The following is a 17,584-nucleotide window of genomic DNA, read 5'->3' on the forward strand; positions in this document are numbered from 1 at the left end:
AAGCATGCCCAGAATTATCATAACCACAAATTGTTGTAACTCAAAGTGTTGTAACTTGAAACAAAGGTAACACAAACATGTTGTCACATGGTAACATGCAGATGGCATGTATTTGGTGAAACCTCTGGTTGAGGTTTATATACAGTATATTCTCTAATCAAATGCAGCAGAAACCGTGCAGCCCCCGCCCCTGCACCCCCACCTTCACCCCTGACGTGCCCCTCATTGAGTCGCCGTCCGTTTTGAATGGCGTCACACGGACACGTTTTGATGGCGCCTCTCTTTCCCTAATTCACTTTCACTGCTGCCTGGTCTTCATCCTCGCCGCACACAATGTGGACTTCATCCATTGGTGAGTTATGACACGCGCTGACATCATCCGTCTTCAGAAGGACTCACTTGGGCAAACTTCTCACACACACACACACACACACACACACACACACACACTTGGCGCACCATAAAAGGAAGTCATTAATTTTCAGTGGGCGCAATTTTTGTCTCCTGAGGAAATTTAATTAAATCCCCAGATCAGAGCATTTCGCTGGCGTATTCTATTGGGCCATTTAGCAATAAACCTCAGCTGCTCATGCTAATCATGCTCCAGCTAGGACGTCGCTCATTAGCATGGCGACGTACGGCCGCACATTTCACTGGTGGCTTGGAAGAAAAAGGCTAAATTCACAAAACATTCTATTTTATGTATCCCGGTCTACCTCACACTGGAATCGGGACTCATGACCTGTCAATCACAGCGCTGACACGTCACACCGACCAACCGTCGGAGTCTTCAGTCAAATGTAAACAAGACAAGTTGAGTCTACATGGAGCTAATCATGTATGAATTTTTGGCGTGTTCATCCGGTACCTGGCCAGTGGATGTCAAGATGCGGACCCGCGTCCCGACCTGAACCTTCTTATCAGGACGCTAAACTGCAAGGAAGCTGAGCTGATCATGACAGGAAAAAATCACCTTCTCTTTGTTCATTCATCTGGCCGCCACCTCCTCCTCCTCCTCTCCTCCTCCTCTCCTCCTCTTCCCCCCGTTACCGGAGAGCTGGTGCGCCTGAAGGTTGCTCACTGATGCAGATTCCAGCGCCTAATCCCGGTCATTAATTGTTGTTATGGCCGTTATGACAGTTTAATTTGCAACAGCGGCGTGGCGGCGCTGGCGAAATTGGCCACGGGGGACTTGTGGCCCGGCAAAGCATCATCACGCTGCCTCCCGCGGCGGACACGATCGACAGCAAAGACATCAAGAGAAAAAAAAAAAACAAATCAATTTGGAGGATGAACATAGAACAAGAGGCAACACGGGGGCGGAGCCAACAAACACACCCTCTCCATCCCATCGGAGACGTCTTCATACATTCGCCCTTTTTGGCATGGACGCAGACGCATCAGGAAGCTAAAATCCACGTTCGGATTCACCTCAGCTTCCTCATCCTGGAGGTGTGTTTGAACTCATCATCGGAAAACCCAGTTTATGCTTCACAACGTCACCGTCCATGTTGGAATCCCTTTTCCCTCTCAATGACCCACAGCTCCCCAAAGCCGGTAGCACTCATGCGTGCTGACAAAATTACTTTTTTCCTGTTCCGGAATGCAAATTGGTATCTACGCTGCATGCTATGCTATCATCATAACATTTTATTCCAAGAATATTCTGTTGGCCCTGCAACTGCCCCTGTGCCGCATGTTGAACACACCTGGTCCTTGTGTTTTTTTTTTTTTTTGTCTTTTCTTATTGAGATTTCCCAAATATCTCGCATGCATCCCAAAGACGGATATGGATGAAGGATTGCAATTATTCCCGCCGACTGGAGGTCAAAGGTTAAATCTAACAATCCAGCCTCCCTCCACGGCCGACCTCCTTGCTCCCTCTGCCTGCTGCCTCTCCACAGAGACCGGGTCTTAGGTCAGTGGTTGGTCCAGAGCTGACACACACACACACACACTTGTTTGCTTACACTGGATAAACATGACAAATGTCACTAAAGGCCAACCGGGGGTGTGCGTGATAGTGCAGCCCAGCACCCCGAGGGCATCGGGAGGGTGACGAGCACCACGGGGGGGTGGTCCACTGATGCAGGAGGCTGGAGGACGATGATGACCACAAGCAATTACGAGAAGATCACTGATGTGGAAGGCATCTATCATCGCCCGGATCTCTCTCTCTCGAGGACCTCCGACATCACCCGTGCATCCCAGACACATCCCGAAATCTTTCTTTTCTTCCATGTTTACTTCCTGTAGGAGGGAGACGATCACAGTTGTGCAAAGAAGCGATGCTAAGGCTAAGTAGAGAATGACAAGCGGCCCACTTGTTGCTGAGTGTTTGTTTGGTCCACACAAGACACAAAGTAAACAACGGCTCAGCCAGCTGCTTTGAGCCAGCCTTCACGTCTCATTTGCAGACGGACCCCAACAATTCTTAACGGCTTTAGTCAGTCAGCTCGATTGCTTGCACGTTTAAGTCAAAAATGATGCAGCTGGAGATTTTCCACAGGCCTCATAAGCTTCTAAAAAAATTCCAAACTCTACGCCTCCTCAGGACTAGACGCTACATAGACGCAGCCGAGTGTTGTTTTTCTGCAGATATGTTAGTTTGGTCTTGTTTTGCTGTCCCTTCCTCCCCGCCTCGCCTCCCCCATCATTCACTCCGCTTCCCAAAGAAGGGCGAAGACGTGGCGGGTCAACGCCGAGACGTCCCTGTGCTGCGCCTCCTGTCAATGTGCCACCACTGAGGAGGAGGAGGAGGAAGAACTGGCGGGACTACTCTTCCGTGCAGATCAACTCAAGATCTCTGGATTTTCCTTTTTTAGACACCGTGAAATAATATTCCCATTGTCATTTTATGTCTGTGTTTTTATGTTTTTTATGTTTATGTTTATGTTCCCAAGAAGGCAAGTAAATGGGTAAAACGCAGCAGGCTTCCAAGGTGGCCCGTTGTACAAAACTAGCATCGGTGGAAAAGTGGGACATGACATGACATGAGTTACCATGGAGATTTATTCTGTGACTTAGCCTGCTCCAGATCAGGCTACGGTCCAGGATCTCTTTAATCTCATCCCTCGTCCCAGTCAATAGTCACCATAAATGGACGCCAATAATTATCCCACTGCTTCGCCAATGTTATCGCATTCAGCTGCACCCACTGGCGTCATTTCAACATTGTCATCATTCATTTCAATCATTGTACATAAATCATCAGCAGAGCATTTATAGGGTCATTTACACATCCCAAATGAATACAGTCTGATGGAGTTCTATTTACACAGTTTCACCTACAAAATAAAAGGATCCATAATCAATTACAGTGCGACCCCTGTTGGTTAATGTTAATGTGTACTACATTACCCAGAAGCCTTCGGGCTCGAGGGGAACCGGAAACTTTACGTGCTGTGGATGCTACTAGCTAGTAATTGTGGTATGCTAATAAAGCCAACACACATAACATTAACTATTTCGATTTTAATTATGGCGATTCCAGCGTAACAGTAAGTGTGTCTTTGTTCACTACTTCCGACCAAAGTATTGCAAACCGTAAATACTTCGCCATTGTTTCTGTTTTTGTTATGCTGTCCGGAAGTTGCCTCTCTTTTATTGGCGCTTCTAAACCGCTGTGAGGAGTTCCGCTGTTGCGTCATGGATGGGCGGGGTCTATTTAAAGAAGCCGCGTACTAACGCTAATTAGGGAATTGGTTTCACCTGGTTTGAGTAATTAGCGTCTGCTCCTCTTGTGTTGGCCATTGTGGAAACCAGTTAAGCCGAGACGCTACTGCTTTGGGCTGCTTGAGCCCCCCCTTCTTGTCCTAGTGGTTTGTCCTGGATGTCTGAATCCCACCTGTACTGTTCACCCTGCTCCATGCAGGTAAAGAATCCACAACTAGTTAAATATACTAAACAAGCGACACTGATAGGTGGCTGCTAGTTTAGCACCGTCTTCATATGCTTCATATCATTGTGTTGATATTGTTAACTGATGTTAGTAATACCTGTTCATCGTCTGCCCAGGTGGAAACGCCCGGTAGTCTCAACACCTTCGATACCTGATGCCCCGCAATGAGCAGCAAGAAGGACCACAGCGAATGAAAATCAGGTACTCCATGAAACCCAGATGATTTATGACATGAAATGAATTGACTTCAGATAAAAGGACATGGAAACATCATGAGTGAGCTTTCAAGGTTCAAGGGTGGCTGCCGCTTTGACAAATACGCACTTGACTTCATTAAAACCGCATCTCAAGAACTCCTTGAGGAAATTTGTTTGTGTTTAAAAAAAACAAAAAAACAAAAACAGGATGAAAAGGATGGACTAATTAGATTCTCAAAAGGTCAAAATGACACATCAGCACTTCCTTTTTTTTCCAGAACTATGAGAGGACAAAGTTGGCAATGAAGTAAGTGATGGCATTTGTCTACGTAGAAAGGTCACAGCCTCCTGCTTGGCTGCTAATAGAACGTCTATTTGTGCAGAGCATCCATTACTTGAAATGAGTGTTTGCAGCAAGAACACCTTCCACTTTAGTGGGAACATGCTGCTCATAAAGGAGTGTCCTGTGATTCAACATGGAGAACCGAGGGTCCGACCCAGCCCGGCAAGTTATTGTTAAATATTCCTGTTAATAGTCCATAACGCATAAGCGTCTATGACGACTTCATAAATGTTCCAATTTCACGTCTATTTGTCAGCCTCTGTGAGAAGCCATTAGAGATACGCGGCCACGCATCCATCACGCTAACCCAAGTCATCCTCTGGTGTTTGACAGGTGAGGGGCGCTCGGGCCTTGGGGCGGAGGAATGGCGCGGAAACGGATGGATGGCGCTATGAAGAGTGATCGGGGTGTCACGGAGGCGCGTCGGGGGCCCCCGACAGATAGCGAATGAAGGAGCGACGACGGGGAGAGATCGCTCTCGTTTGGACTCAATTTGTCACGACCGACTGAGGTAAATCTTTAGAAGTTTTTTTTTTTTTTTTTTTTAAATCCAGACTTGATTTAGCCCTGATACTGTACCTGCTCCCACATGCCGTTTTTGGAGTTTCGTGGAGATTAAGGGATAGGCACAAACAAAGAAAGAATAATCCGCCCTGAACTGCATGCTAATATCGGATGCTGATATTAAAGGGAAAGGCACACACACACACACACACACACACACACACACACACACTGGGGCCGCTAATTGCTTTGTGTGCGCCAATCCGTCCTGAGAATGTGCCGGAGCGATATTGCGGTGCTGTGGGTGTTTGCGCCTCGTAACTGCAGACCAATGTGGCGGAGAAAGCTCATATATTAAGATAACCTCCAAACGGAATGGAATTGTATTTCCCTGGCGGTTCAAACGACGTCCGTGGTTGTAAACGGATAGCGGATGAGATTTGGCTTTAATGAAGCAAGACTTATTGTGCACAATGCAGCAGAGGACACGGCTGGAGGTGTGGGCTTGGTTCTGCTCCGGCGTGCACGTGTTGGAGTGTCCGGCGCCGCTACGGCGTGCCGCTTTGCCCGCTCATATATTCATATTTGGTTATTTTTTTGTCTGAACTATGATTTACGTGGGCCAAAATAATCATCCGTGGACCGTGGGATCGGTCCTCAAGGTTGAGTGTGTTTACGTGCGGGCGTGTAAGAGCGCCGTCTTCATCTGTTTATTAAAATGTGCCCTGCCGGCCTTCCCGTAATGAGACTTGTGCTGCTGCCGAGTGATGGAGTTGCATCGGGATGCTACTCATTAACAGATGGGAGGACGGGATGGAATGGGGGGGGGATGCCAGGTGATGCGAGAAGGACCAAGGTCACGTCTTAAGGCAGACGACAACAAACAGGTGGTGTCGCTAGGCGGCTGCCATTATCTGCACTGTGACTGATGCCGCCTGCAGAGCCAACATGGCGTCTTTAAGTCGGAAGTTGACCTTGTGGAGGGGTACCTGTTGTCGGGAATGTAAGATTTTCCTAGTTGAAATGATCCCAAATGAAGCACACGGCATATTTAAAAAATCGCATGCATGTGGAGTACAACAAATGAGTACATGTTGGCAGGTCTGCATTAACATTGGAAGTACTCCCCTGACAGTTCAACCTGGGGGGGGGGGAGGGGGATTCATTTAGAATATGCTTATGCTTAAAGGCCAATTTGCTTAAATATGCATTTTTTGGACTAATTTAACTGCATGGTGGAGGAGTGGTTAGCACGCAGGCCTCGCAGCTAGTAGACACGAGTTCAATTCCGGCCATCTCTGTATGGGTTTTTTCCGCGTACTCTGTTTCCTCCCACATTCCCAAAAACATGCTAGGTTAATTAGGGACTCCAAATTGTCCATAGGTATGAATGTGAGTGTGAATGGTTGTTTGTCTATATGTGCCCTGCGATTGGCTGGCCACCAGTCCAGGGTGTCATGATGGAGCAAAAGACACGGCTCCTTGAAGATGGCTGTGAAAGTGAGTCAACAAAACGATAAAATATTGACCATAACCTCCTTTTTAAAAAAAAAAAAAAAGTGCCCCAGCTTGAATGAATTTGGCCTGAGTGAGGTCCCCTGGGGAAACATCGATTGGGACCAAACATGGCGCTGCACCATTTGCCAGCCGCCCACTGCTAAAATGGAAGCCTTTCCTTGTGCAGCCTCGTTAAGCGTGATTCACGTCCTCGGCCGTCCCGCCTGCGTGCCGCTGAGTTAAAATTCGCCCTTTTTGAGTTTAGAGGCTCTGTTCTTATACAGTAGGGGGGGGGGCGAAAGGTTACGGTGCACTGAGACTCCCCACGGCCATGCCTTATTTATTTAGCCCTTTACCTCGTCTGCTGCTGGGAGCGACTGCACATTCATTGGCTACTTTTAATCGTCCTCATGTGATGTGTGTTAGGCTGCGCCATAAAACATGTATTTCCGCTCTTTTAGGTGCGCCCATAGAACCAAATCGGCATGATTCCCCATCAACGGTACGTGGTGTTAACATGTTCCACGGCTATAATCCTCCATCCTTCCTGTTTAAATGAAGCTGTGATGTTTTATGGAGCGAAAGCGCCGCAGTTAAGGTCACATTTAGGCACTAAAACATGACATTGGCCGTTGGCATCAGGAATTCCACTTCCTTCTACTCTGATGCTGCCTAATTTCCATTAGCGCCTTGGGGGAGGTAATATAAACTGTCTCGTCAATAAGGTGAAGCAACAATCTGACAAAAAATAAAGTCAAGTAATACGTTTTTAATTTTGGGCTGCACGGGGTCGAGTGGTTAGCGCGCAGACCTCACAGCTAGGAGACCAGGGTTCAATTCCACTCTCTGCCATCTCTGTGTGGAGTTTGCATGTTCTCCCCGTGCATGCGTGGGTTTTCTTCGGGTACTCCGGTTTCCTCCCACATCCCAAAAACATGCTAGGTTAATTAGCCACTCCAAATTGTCCATAGGTATGAATGTGAGTGTGAATGGTTGTTTGTCTATATGTGCCCTGTGATTGGCTGGCCACCAGTCCAGGGTGTACCCCTCCTCTCGCCCGAAGACAGCTGGGATAGGCTCCGGCACCCCCCGCGAACCTTGTGAGGATAAGCGGTAGAAAATGAATAATTATTTAAGCATTATTAGAGCCCTCTAGACATGAAATAACACCCCTATATTGACTCTTAAAATTGTGAATAAAATGAAATAAAACCCTTTTCAGGGCTTCACAAATGCTAGACCAGAGTTCAATTCCACCTTCGGCCGTCTCTGTGTGGAGTTTGCATGTTCTCCCTGTGCATGCTAACAAGTTAGCTTCCGATTGATTTGTTTGAAACTTGAGTGTTTCAAATGGAAAAGGGAAGGGCAAAGCGGGCCAAAATGTACCACTTCCACACGTGATGGGAGGGAAACTTTTTTTTTTTGACATGCCATGGCTGAGTCATGCAATGTTAATTCGCCAAGTCATTGTTTATTGCAAGCTAACAAGTTAGCTTCCGGTTGATTTGTTCAAAACTTGTGTTTCAAACAGAAAGGGGAAGGGCAAAGTGGGCCAAAATGTACCACTTCCACACGTGATGGGAGGGAAACTTTTTTTTTTGTTTGACATGCCATGCATGTATGTATGCATCTAAAATTTCCAAAGTCAGTCCAATGCTACTTATGGGAGTGAACAGGAAAAAAGACGGTATAAAGGTTGCTCTAAAGAGCTAACTGCGCTAACCCTGCTGCAAAGAGACCACCGTGACTGCAACAGGATTGCAACAAGATTGAACTTTTTCATATTTATTTAAAGATAAGCACACTCTCATCCACGTCATGTTTAAGGCCCCACAGAGATGAAGGCCACAGTGGTTTGGACCTCCAGGAACTCCACTAAGAGTGTTGAGTTGACTTCTAGGCCTTGACCTTGGCGTGCCTTTCCTGTCATTGGCTGCTGAAGGTTTTCCCTGAGGAGGCGTCTGACTTGGCATTCCTCTCGCCTCTGATAAATCCAATTTCCCCCCACGCTTTCTGTTCTTAACACCTCGGTTTGCGTGGCACCCATCCTCGCAACACCCCCACCCCCCACCCTCGTCTGCCTCCGAGATGATCTCTCCTTCTGCGCCCTCTCAGCGTCTGTCGTCGTTGGCCTTTTCTCTGCAGCTGAGCCGTCCCTCCCCGGAGCCTCCTTCATCTTCATTCAGTCGTCTTTGGCTCTTTTCTTCGCCCGTCTCGATGGCGGCGCAGGTCCAGTGAGGTGTAATTGGCTCGGGCTGCCGCTTTAATCTTTAGTCCGGCTGAAAATGTAAAGCGAAGCCCGGAGGCTTCCGGAGGCTTTACCTCTTCCTCCCCGCACGCGCTTTGCATATTCACCTTCCTCGGCGAGGGCCATATGCGTGCATCACATGACACTGGAGGAGCACGGACTCCCACGGCGCTACGCTCGGTCCGCGGTATTACGGCTCTCCGGGTGGCGTGTCGGCGAGATAATGTGCCTGGAGCTAATTGATTGGGGCTTGTAATTAGTGCTTAGCTGTCCCTGATTAATCACAGTACGCTACTTCCACAGTTATCTCCTCTTTGGGGCCCCGTGCCGTTTCATCACGTGTGACCCCCCCCCTCCCCTCCCCTAGCCGCTCCTGGGTCACAATCCGCTGTTTGTATTAGAGTATGGAAGCTTCCTTTAGCATTGTGTCTGAACACACTGAGTGGGTAAGACCAGTGGGGTCGGATGTTGGCAAGATGATTAGTACAGTCCTGTGGTCCCACGGTTATTTGGTGGGAAGGACAAAACGGCCCAAAATGTACCACTTCCACACGTGATGGGAGACATGCCATGGCTGAGTCATGCAATGTTAATTCGCCAACTCATTGTTTAGTGCAAGCTAACAAGAAACTTGAGTGTTTCAAACAGAAAGGGGAAGGACAAAGCGGCCCAAAATGTACCACTTCCACACGTGACGGGAGAGAAACTTTTTTTTGGACATGCCATGGCTGAGTCATGCAATGTTAATTCGCCAACTCATAGTATATTGTAAGCTAACAAGTTAGCTTCCGGTTGATTTGTTCGAAACTTGAGTGTTTCAAACGAAAAGGGGAAGGACAAAGCGGGCCAAAATGTACCACTTTTACACATGATGGGAGGGGAACTTTTTTTTTGAGTCATGTATCTAAAATTTCCAACATCAGTAGCTACTTACGGCAGCTTTGTGGCGTTTTTAGTGTTTCATAGCTTCATTACATTCCTATTTTTGGTGCCATAGCGACCTCTGACGCAATGGACGTTCATGTTGTTACGGTGGTAGCTTTCCTCCCGCTCCATTGTTTACACTCAGGAGCAGCTGTTAGCGTTGAGCACCCCTAGGCTACACACGATCGGCGATACGGAGGAGGAGAGGCTGCATAGCGGGAGTGAACGGGAAAAAAGACGGTATAAAGGTTGCTTTAAAGAGCTAACGGCGCTAACTCTGCTGCAAAGAGACCACCGTGACTGCAACAAGATTGAACTTTTTCATATTTATTTAAAGATAATACACTATTTTATTTCGGCGTATGAGCTATCAGATTGTTTACATTTTACTAAAACCTTGCACGATTATGATTTAGACTTTTGTCTAAATTCACTTTTGTGGACAAAATATTAGTTTAGTACATGCATGTATGGATATTCAACCTAAATACATCTCAATATGACTTTTGGTCTCTGAAATTTCCTGCATGGCGAGCGTGTTCCAGCCCGCATGTCAGGCCAGGTGGGGGTGGGCCACAAAATCTCTCATTTGGCGGGCGTGCACAGCAACGCCAGCGTGATGTATGAGGTCGCTCGCCCTTCAACAGGCTTTACTCCGCCCGCTCTCATCAGACGTGGCGCTAGCTCGCTCGCTCGCTCACACACACACACACACACACACACACACAGTGTGGCAAACACTCCCCAAAGGTCACGCTGAGGACTGTTGGTCCATCACTTAAGCCAGTCGCCATGAAATGGCCGTTAGCCGCCAGACGCATCTTTCTCTTCCCTGCTTATATTCCTCAAACGCAAACGGGAAGTCATCCCAAATCCCCATCACGCCTCAGCCCGGCGAGATTGTGTGTCAGCGCTCCTCTTCTCGAGTGGGTCGCACCAAAAAAAAATAAATAAGAAAGCATCAAAAGCCTCAAAGCTGCTTGTTTTGTTTTTATTTTATGTTCTCCTGCTTTTCCTTCTTGTCTTCCTTTTCCTTCGGCTTCCCGATTTCACACCCCCTGGGATTTGTCCTTAAAGTTTCTTTCTGTGGTTTTCTGCTGTGTGCTGCTGCCTCTGGAGGGGGGGTGCAGGTCGGGGTGGGTGAGGACCACTTATGTCTCCATGGGGGAGTAAATAAAAATATCTCTGCAGAGCTAATTAGTTGCTGCTTCTGTTGAACCTTGATGTCTCCTGTTCACTTTTGGACCAACAAAAAGGAATCGTTATTATTATTATAATAATTGTGGCCATATAAATACAAGTATATATTAGCTTGTTTTTTAAAATTAATTAAAATAGTCAGGCTGGGTTGGATGTGTAAAACGGAGCTTTGGCTTATGTTGGTCGTATAATTGATGTTCTTTCCGTCTTTTTTTTTTTTTTTAATGTGGGAGGGAAAAAAATGTAATCTCCTTTTGAATCCCGTCTTCATAACAAACAGCAGTAACCTCCCGCACGCCAGCGCGGTCGGGGAGAGAAAGTAGGTTGAAACGCTGGCAGCCGCGTGTCTGGCTGCTCCAGTGGGAATCCATTCACAGCTGATGACGTGAGGCGCATGATAAACAAGCGGCGGCGTGGGAGCGTTGATTATAATGAAGGACTTTGCACAAGGCACTCAGACGCTTCTCAGGATGGCGCGTGTCCAAAGGAAGAATTCATACTGTGACTTGGAGGGCCGCTTGTCTCCGCCGCCGTTCCTTGGCGAGGGAAAGATGCTCGGGCTGCTTGTGTGATCTGAAATCGGCATGGGTGACTTACTTGGCGGTGGGGGGGGGGTCACTCAGGGATGTTTTAACTGGAATGGGGGTGTATCATATGTATAATATCCACATCCTTCTTATATCGCTTTTGGCTGAGGTTGGGTAGAATCTGGCACATGGAATCATGGCGGTCAAACATCAACGCCATCGATGCCAGATTGAGTTCATTTAGTTGGTCTTTGTGCCTGATCGGAACTCAAACCGGATTGGATTTGGATTGTTTGGGTCAAAGTTGTCGGCTGACTGTGTACGTTAGCATACCTATGACTATTATGAATGGCCTCACAGCTAGGAGACCCGAGTTCAATTCCACCCTCTGCCATCTCTGTGTGGAGTTTGCATGTTCTCCCCGTGCATGCGTGGGTTTTCTCCGGGTACTCCGGTTTCCTCCCACATTCCGAAAACATGCTAGGTTAATTAGTGATGTTTGATTGGCATGAATGTGAGTGTGAATGGTTGTTTGTCTATATGTGCCCTGTGATTGGCTGGCCACCAGACCAGGGTGGAACCTGCATCTCGCCCCAAGACAGCTGGGATAGGCTCCAGCACCCTTGTGAGGATAAGCAGTAGAATATGAATGAATGAATAAATATTGTGAGCGGCTTGACCAGAAACGGTTGTATGGCGTCAAAACCAGAACGATATTGGTGCACACTGGGGGGGTCTGGGGTATTTACACGAGGACCAGGAACGACGTGAGGAATGCTGCCGCAGGCTTGTGATGAGCAGCGAGAGGAAGATATTAAACTTGAACCTTTTTTGTTAAAGTCAACCTTTTTGCCATCTGAGGTGGCCTCTCATGTAAATAAAGCCGGAGAAGGACGGAGGATGATTGGGTGAGCGGGCGACCCGCGGCAGTAGGAAGGCTTAGAGTGGTAAAATGTCAGTGAAATATCCACAGAAGATGGGTGCAACAAAGAAATCGAGAATTCACAAGCGACACCGTGGAAGATGAAACGGCGAGGCCGTGCAGGCCAGCGGCCATCTTCACGTGGTCGGTCAAGTGATGCTCTGCTGCCTTGGATGCAGATGAAGCTCCTCTGCAAACAAATGAATTCCAATTTCTTTTAATGCCAACCGACTGGAGCAGGACCTTCTTCAAATGAAGGAAAGAAAATCCTGAACTTGAGTATGAAGACCGTTCTTTCATATCCTGGCCACATTATCCTTGAGGGTTCATGCTCTGAAAGCTGTGAGCTTCTTAATCATACCGAGGTCCAAATGGAAGAAAGAAACTTATCATAAATACAACAATAGAGGAGGCAAGAATGGCTGCTTTTAATATGTTCACCTCCATCCTCCTCTTTTCATGCTAGCGAGAGGAAGCCATGTGCTCACATCTCATCTTCTCGGCTAAATGACGCTGCCATGAAAATTGTTTGCAGCCCTTTTTTTTTTTTTTTTGCTTCTCTCCTCCAGATGATGCTGCCTGGTTCTTTGGATGCACGACCGCTGTATTTGTTTGACTTTTGGAGTGTTTTTTTTAAACTAGTATGACATTAACCATGATAGTTGTGAAGATTTCTGCTTGTTTTGGACCCCTGCAGAGAAGATGGACATAAAGGAATAAAGGGGGGTGAAAAAAGACCAACTGTCTGTAGGAAGATACCACTGGATGCCATGAAAAGGTAGCATAGCAAGGCAATGAAGGGACTATGTACACTATGTACATACCAGTATGTATGAGCTACTTTACTGCACTAATAATAATAATAAACTTATTTATTTAGCATGCTGGTTCTCCAACTAATGATTATTCTTTAGTTGATTACGTTAAAGCTTGCCCGGATGAATGGAGTCGTTGGTTAGGCTTTAGTGGAATCAAACCCAAACATGCAGCATAGCAGAAAATGATTTAATTTCATTTGAACATGCATCAGATTACAATTGAATGCATCCCATAATCAGTTCCCAGTTCCACATGTCCAAAAGGAGTAGGAAGAAGCAAAGCTTATTAAATCATCTGGTACTTTTTACAATCACTGTTACATTTGTTCACTTCCTGCTTTCCTAATATAGTTGAAGGTTTTTTTGTGTGTTTTTTAATCACGTATCGAAGTATGAGGTGATATGACCATACAATGACATAATGGGTACCATAGTATATTGACAGTATCACCTCGTACTTCGGTACGTGACAAAAAAGAAAATAAATTAATAAAATAAAAAAAATATTCATTCATGAATGAATATTTTTTTATTTTATTTACATTTATTTTAATTTAAAATTATTCATGAATGAATGAATATTTTTTCATTTTATTAATTTATTTAAATCTTTTAAATATTTTTGTCACATACCGAAGTACGAGGTGATATGACCATATAGAAGTATTGGATAACATTTTTAGCCAATTGCTTATTTTTAGCCTTATGCATTATTTTAGCTGTTTGAAGATGAACTATATCAGCAAGTTTTTGTGATTTTAGAAATAAGGAGTTAGTATGTTCTCTGTAGGCGGCATTATGAATTATCCTTACTGACCTTTTTTTGCAGTACATTTAGCGAGTTAAGATTGCTTTTATATTAATGCTAACGTGTTTGACGGTTTGGGAGGCGGCAACTACAAAATAAAACCGGTCACTAAAGTTTTTTTTAAATGATGAAATTGGACATTGGTCCAGCCGCGTAGCGATGGTAGAGCATCACGTTGACAAAGTAGTCCGTTTGCGATGCTGTCATAGGAGCCCCCCCCCCCCCCTCAGTGCTTCGTCTTCAGTACTCTTGAGTGGAAGTGACCAATCTTCCTGGCGTCTGGACCTCAGCAGGAGGTCACTCACCAGGCCGCGAAGGTCATGGCACGCCACCGCCGCTAAAAAAGCGACGCACGGTCATCTCCACGCCGCTAATAGAATTAGCCGGCCATCTGTTTTGCCAGGCGTGCCAGGCCGGAACCCCTGCTAATTACATCCTAATGTCCCATTCGGCGGCAGCCGTGGCTTTAATATTCCCCCAGCAAACACTCCGGGGGCTGGCTCCAATAAAAGCAGGTGGCTGGAGACGCAGAGATGCAGAAACTCAAACCCACACGCGCTCTCTCCTAATGAAATAACAGCAGCTGAAAGTGTATCTCTTAGCCGAACTGGGAAATATGTTTTTGGAGGCTGAGCCATGTTGCCAGGCGACCGCTGCTGCTTGGAATGGCGGCTGCGTCTGCGGTGACAGACAGATGGAGGCAGGAAGGACGTGACGGAGCCAAAAGGCTGGAGATGCTGTCCAAATGTGTGTGCGTGTTTGGAAGCGGTCCTGGCAATGCTGTTGCAACCATGTTTGCGGTGAACACATCCGGGGAGGTGCCCCCCCCCCCCCGAATCAACATCGGCCACGACTGGTGCTCGTGTTGACAGAGCCTTCGTCAAGCATTATTTTACGCACTTTTCCGACTTTTGAGCATGAAAGCTACTGTACACTTTGTCAGTTCATGATAGCTATTTGGCAAAGTTTAGCCACTCACATTGGTTGATTGAATGTTTATCTGATTGTAGCCATGAATCATCTCCACTATTGCTAACCTACGTCTTGCTAATTGCAAACATTCCCTTCTAATGTGAGCGAGCTACACGGACCGTTTTGCGATCCCGGCGAAAACGGCGAAGGTGTAAATGAATATGAATACGAAAGTGGCGGATAGGAACGGGCTTTGGTCTGACGCCTGTCTGTAATTTCGGATTGCGGCACAAGCGGGAGGGGGTGTGGTGGATTAATTGACAAGTCTGATCCCCCCCCACACACACACACATTTGCATATTAATGAGTGTTTGTGGCAGGTGGCAAAGGAAGGAAGAAGTTTGATTTCTGTTATTTTTGGGATATTTACTGCTGTTGCGTGTGGCGAGCCGAGGTCAGTGTCTGCTTTTGCATCAATTTGCATTCATTTCCATGAGAATTATGAAACGTGGATTTGCTCCGCCTCCCTCCTTTTTATCGCTTGTCTCCGTTTCACTTTTTCTTATTACGGCTTAAAGCAGCTACAGTTTGATTCCTGAGCCGAAATAGGAACCTTTAAATGACTTAATAGATACGGCGTGAATGAGGAATGTTGCTACTTCATCACGGAAACGCCCGCAGGCGCTCGGATTTGCGGGAGACGTTGAAAGCGGGAACATTAGGGAAAGCCTCCACAAAGTGAAAAGTTGAGAGCGTGACCGATTAACCGACTCCACATTCGCATTTTTTTTTTTTTGCTTTGGTCTTCGCCCGAGGATATGGAATAAAACATTGTGAACTCCTCCCAATTAGGGCTTTATTCTGACTCTTTGAATTGTGTTGTGGGGAAAAAACTGCCTTGTCATCACCAGAGGCCTCATTTGTAAAACTACGCCGTTCCAATCCCCAAACAGAGCGTACTCGCAGTACGCACATCATTTGTCTATAAATAGCGTCGTTGGCGGTGAAACGTTTTTATGCGCATTTCAGTTTTTTGTGTGCAGCAATATTTCAGGTTCATATCTGATGTAAAATGGTGGAAGATGGGCACTGAAGAATGACCTTTGACCCCATCTAGTGTCCCTACTGTAGAGCAAAGTGTCGCTTCAGCATCCCCGGGGGGGGGTGGTTGTTTGTTCTTGGCGGCGTCCCGGGGTAAATCAGCGTCAGGTCGCCGTCGGGTCCTCCTGCTTTATGGGCCATGCGGACACAACATTAAGCTCGGCGCTCTTTTGTAAAGGTTGTCTGCCTCTTAAACGCCGTCGCCCCTTATTGATGCCTCGTCTCCGTCCCGGCCCCGCCCCGCCCCGCTCATCTCACGGCCAGAGATTTAAATTCACTTCTCCAACATGAGCTGTTTGTTATGTCAGGCAAAGCAGAAGTGGAGAGGAGGAATGAGGATGTGTGGAGGTTGGCTCCGGGAGTGGGATGACGGCCGTATATATCCCGGCGTGAAAGCGTCCAGCAAATGAATGTGTTCCTGTCTGAGATTGCAGCATCGCTCACGCCGTCACATGGCGCACACGCTAGCCGTCACGCCGGGAAAGGCGGATTCAGAGGCAACCTGCCAAAAAGAGAGCGCTCCTTTTTCGCAGATGACCATAACATTAGGTACACCTGTGCAGTCGGTCTTCATGACTAGTTACGTTTGCTGCCCCCCCCCCCACGGCTTTTTATATCACAATTCTTAGGAGTAGAAGAGTTTCCCCACGACAGGAGCTGCTTGGTAATTCTGCTGTTAACATGTTGAATGTTGAAGACTCAGTCCAAGGTCTATCCCCTTTCTCACCCAAGCCGCTGATGAGTGCTAATTGTGCTAACAGCAGGAGGCGGGCCGTCCTAAAAAGCGGATGTTGCCCACTGAGCCGAGGCTGGCACTGCCATCGCTCATAGCCCAAACCTCATGACCGCCCTCGTCTGTCGCTTTGGTCCAGCTGGACCAATATCAGCAATATCACCAGTATCATTAATATAACCAGTATCAGCAACATCAGCAGTATCACCAGTATCACTAATATCACCAGTATCGGCAGTATCACCGGTATTGGCAACATCACCAGTATCACCGGTATCACTAATATCACCAGTATCGGCAACATCAGCAGTATCGGCAACATCAGCAGTATCGGCAACATCAGCAGTGTCACCGGTATCACTAATATCACCAGTATCGGCAACATCAGCAGTATCGGCAACATCAGCAGTATCACCGGTATCACTAATATCACCAGTATTGGCAACATCACCGGTATCACTATCACCGGTATCGGCAACATTACCAGTATCACCAGTATCGGCAACAGCAGCAACATGACCAGTATCACTAATATCACCAGTATCGGCAACAGCGGCAACATGACCAGTATCACTAATATCACCAGTATCGGCAACAGCGGCAGCATGACCAGTATCACTAAAATCACCAGTATCGGCAACAGCGGCAACATGACCAGTATCAGTAATATCACCAGTATCGGCAACAGCGGCAACATGACCAGTATCAGTAATATCACCAGTATCTGCAACATCGGCAACATCACCAGTATCACTAATATCACCAGTATCGACAACATCGCCAGTATCACTAATATCACCAGTATCGGCAACATCGGCAACATCGGCAACATCCCAAGTATCCATAATATCACCAGTATCACTAATATCACCAGTATCGGCAGTATAAAGGAAATCTTCAATATGAAACACTCGATGAAGGTAATCATCATCAAACGTATTAGTGCACC

At 46.8% G+C, this 17,584-nt stretch overlaps 1 protein-coding gene across 2 annotated transcripts in view; it reads left to right on the forward strand.

The window, feature by feature from the left end:
• Positions 1–190: 190 nt before the first annotated feature.
• Positions 191–17,584, forward strand: part of LOC131103740 (uncharacterized) — a 130,826-nt gene continuing 113,432 nt past the window's right edge. Inside the window, exons 1-5 of one of the 2 annotated variants that reach the window (XM_078797109.1) lie at positions 191–352; positions 4,018–4,102; positions 4,377–4,405; positions 4,482–4,607; positions 4,775–4,952. The gene's annotated coding sequence lies outside the window, so the exon portion shown is untranslated. Of the gene's footprint in view, positions 353–4,017; positions 4,103–4,376; positions 4,406–4,463; positions 4,608–4,774; positions 4,953–17,584 lie in introns of those variants that run through there. The other variant, XM_078797110.1, reaches the window with a different exon arrangement.

The sequence above is a fragment of the Doryrhamphus excisus genome, linkage group LG16 (genome assembly GCF_037039965.1).
Source record: "Doryrhamphus excisus strain RoL-2023G ecotype Guam linkage group LG16, RoL_Dexc_Guam_v1.1, whole genome shotgun sequence".
Lineage (NCBI taxonomy): Eukaryota > Metazoa > Chordata > Actinopteri > Syngnathiformes > Syngnathidae > Doryrhamphus > Doryrhamphus excisus.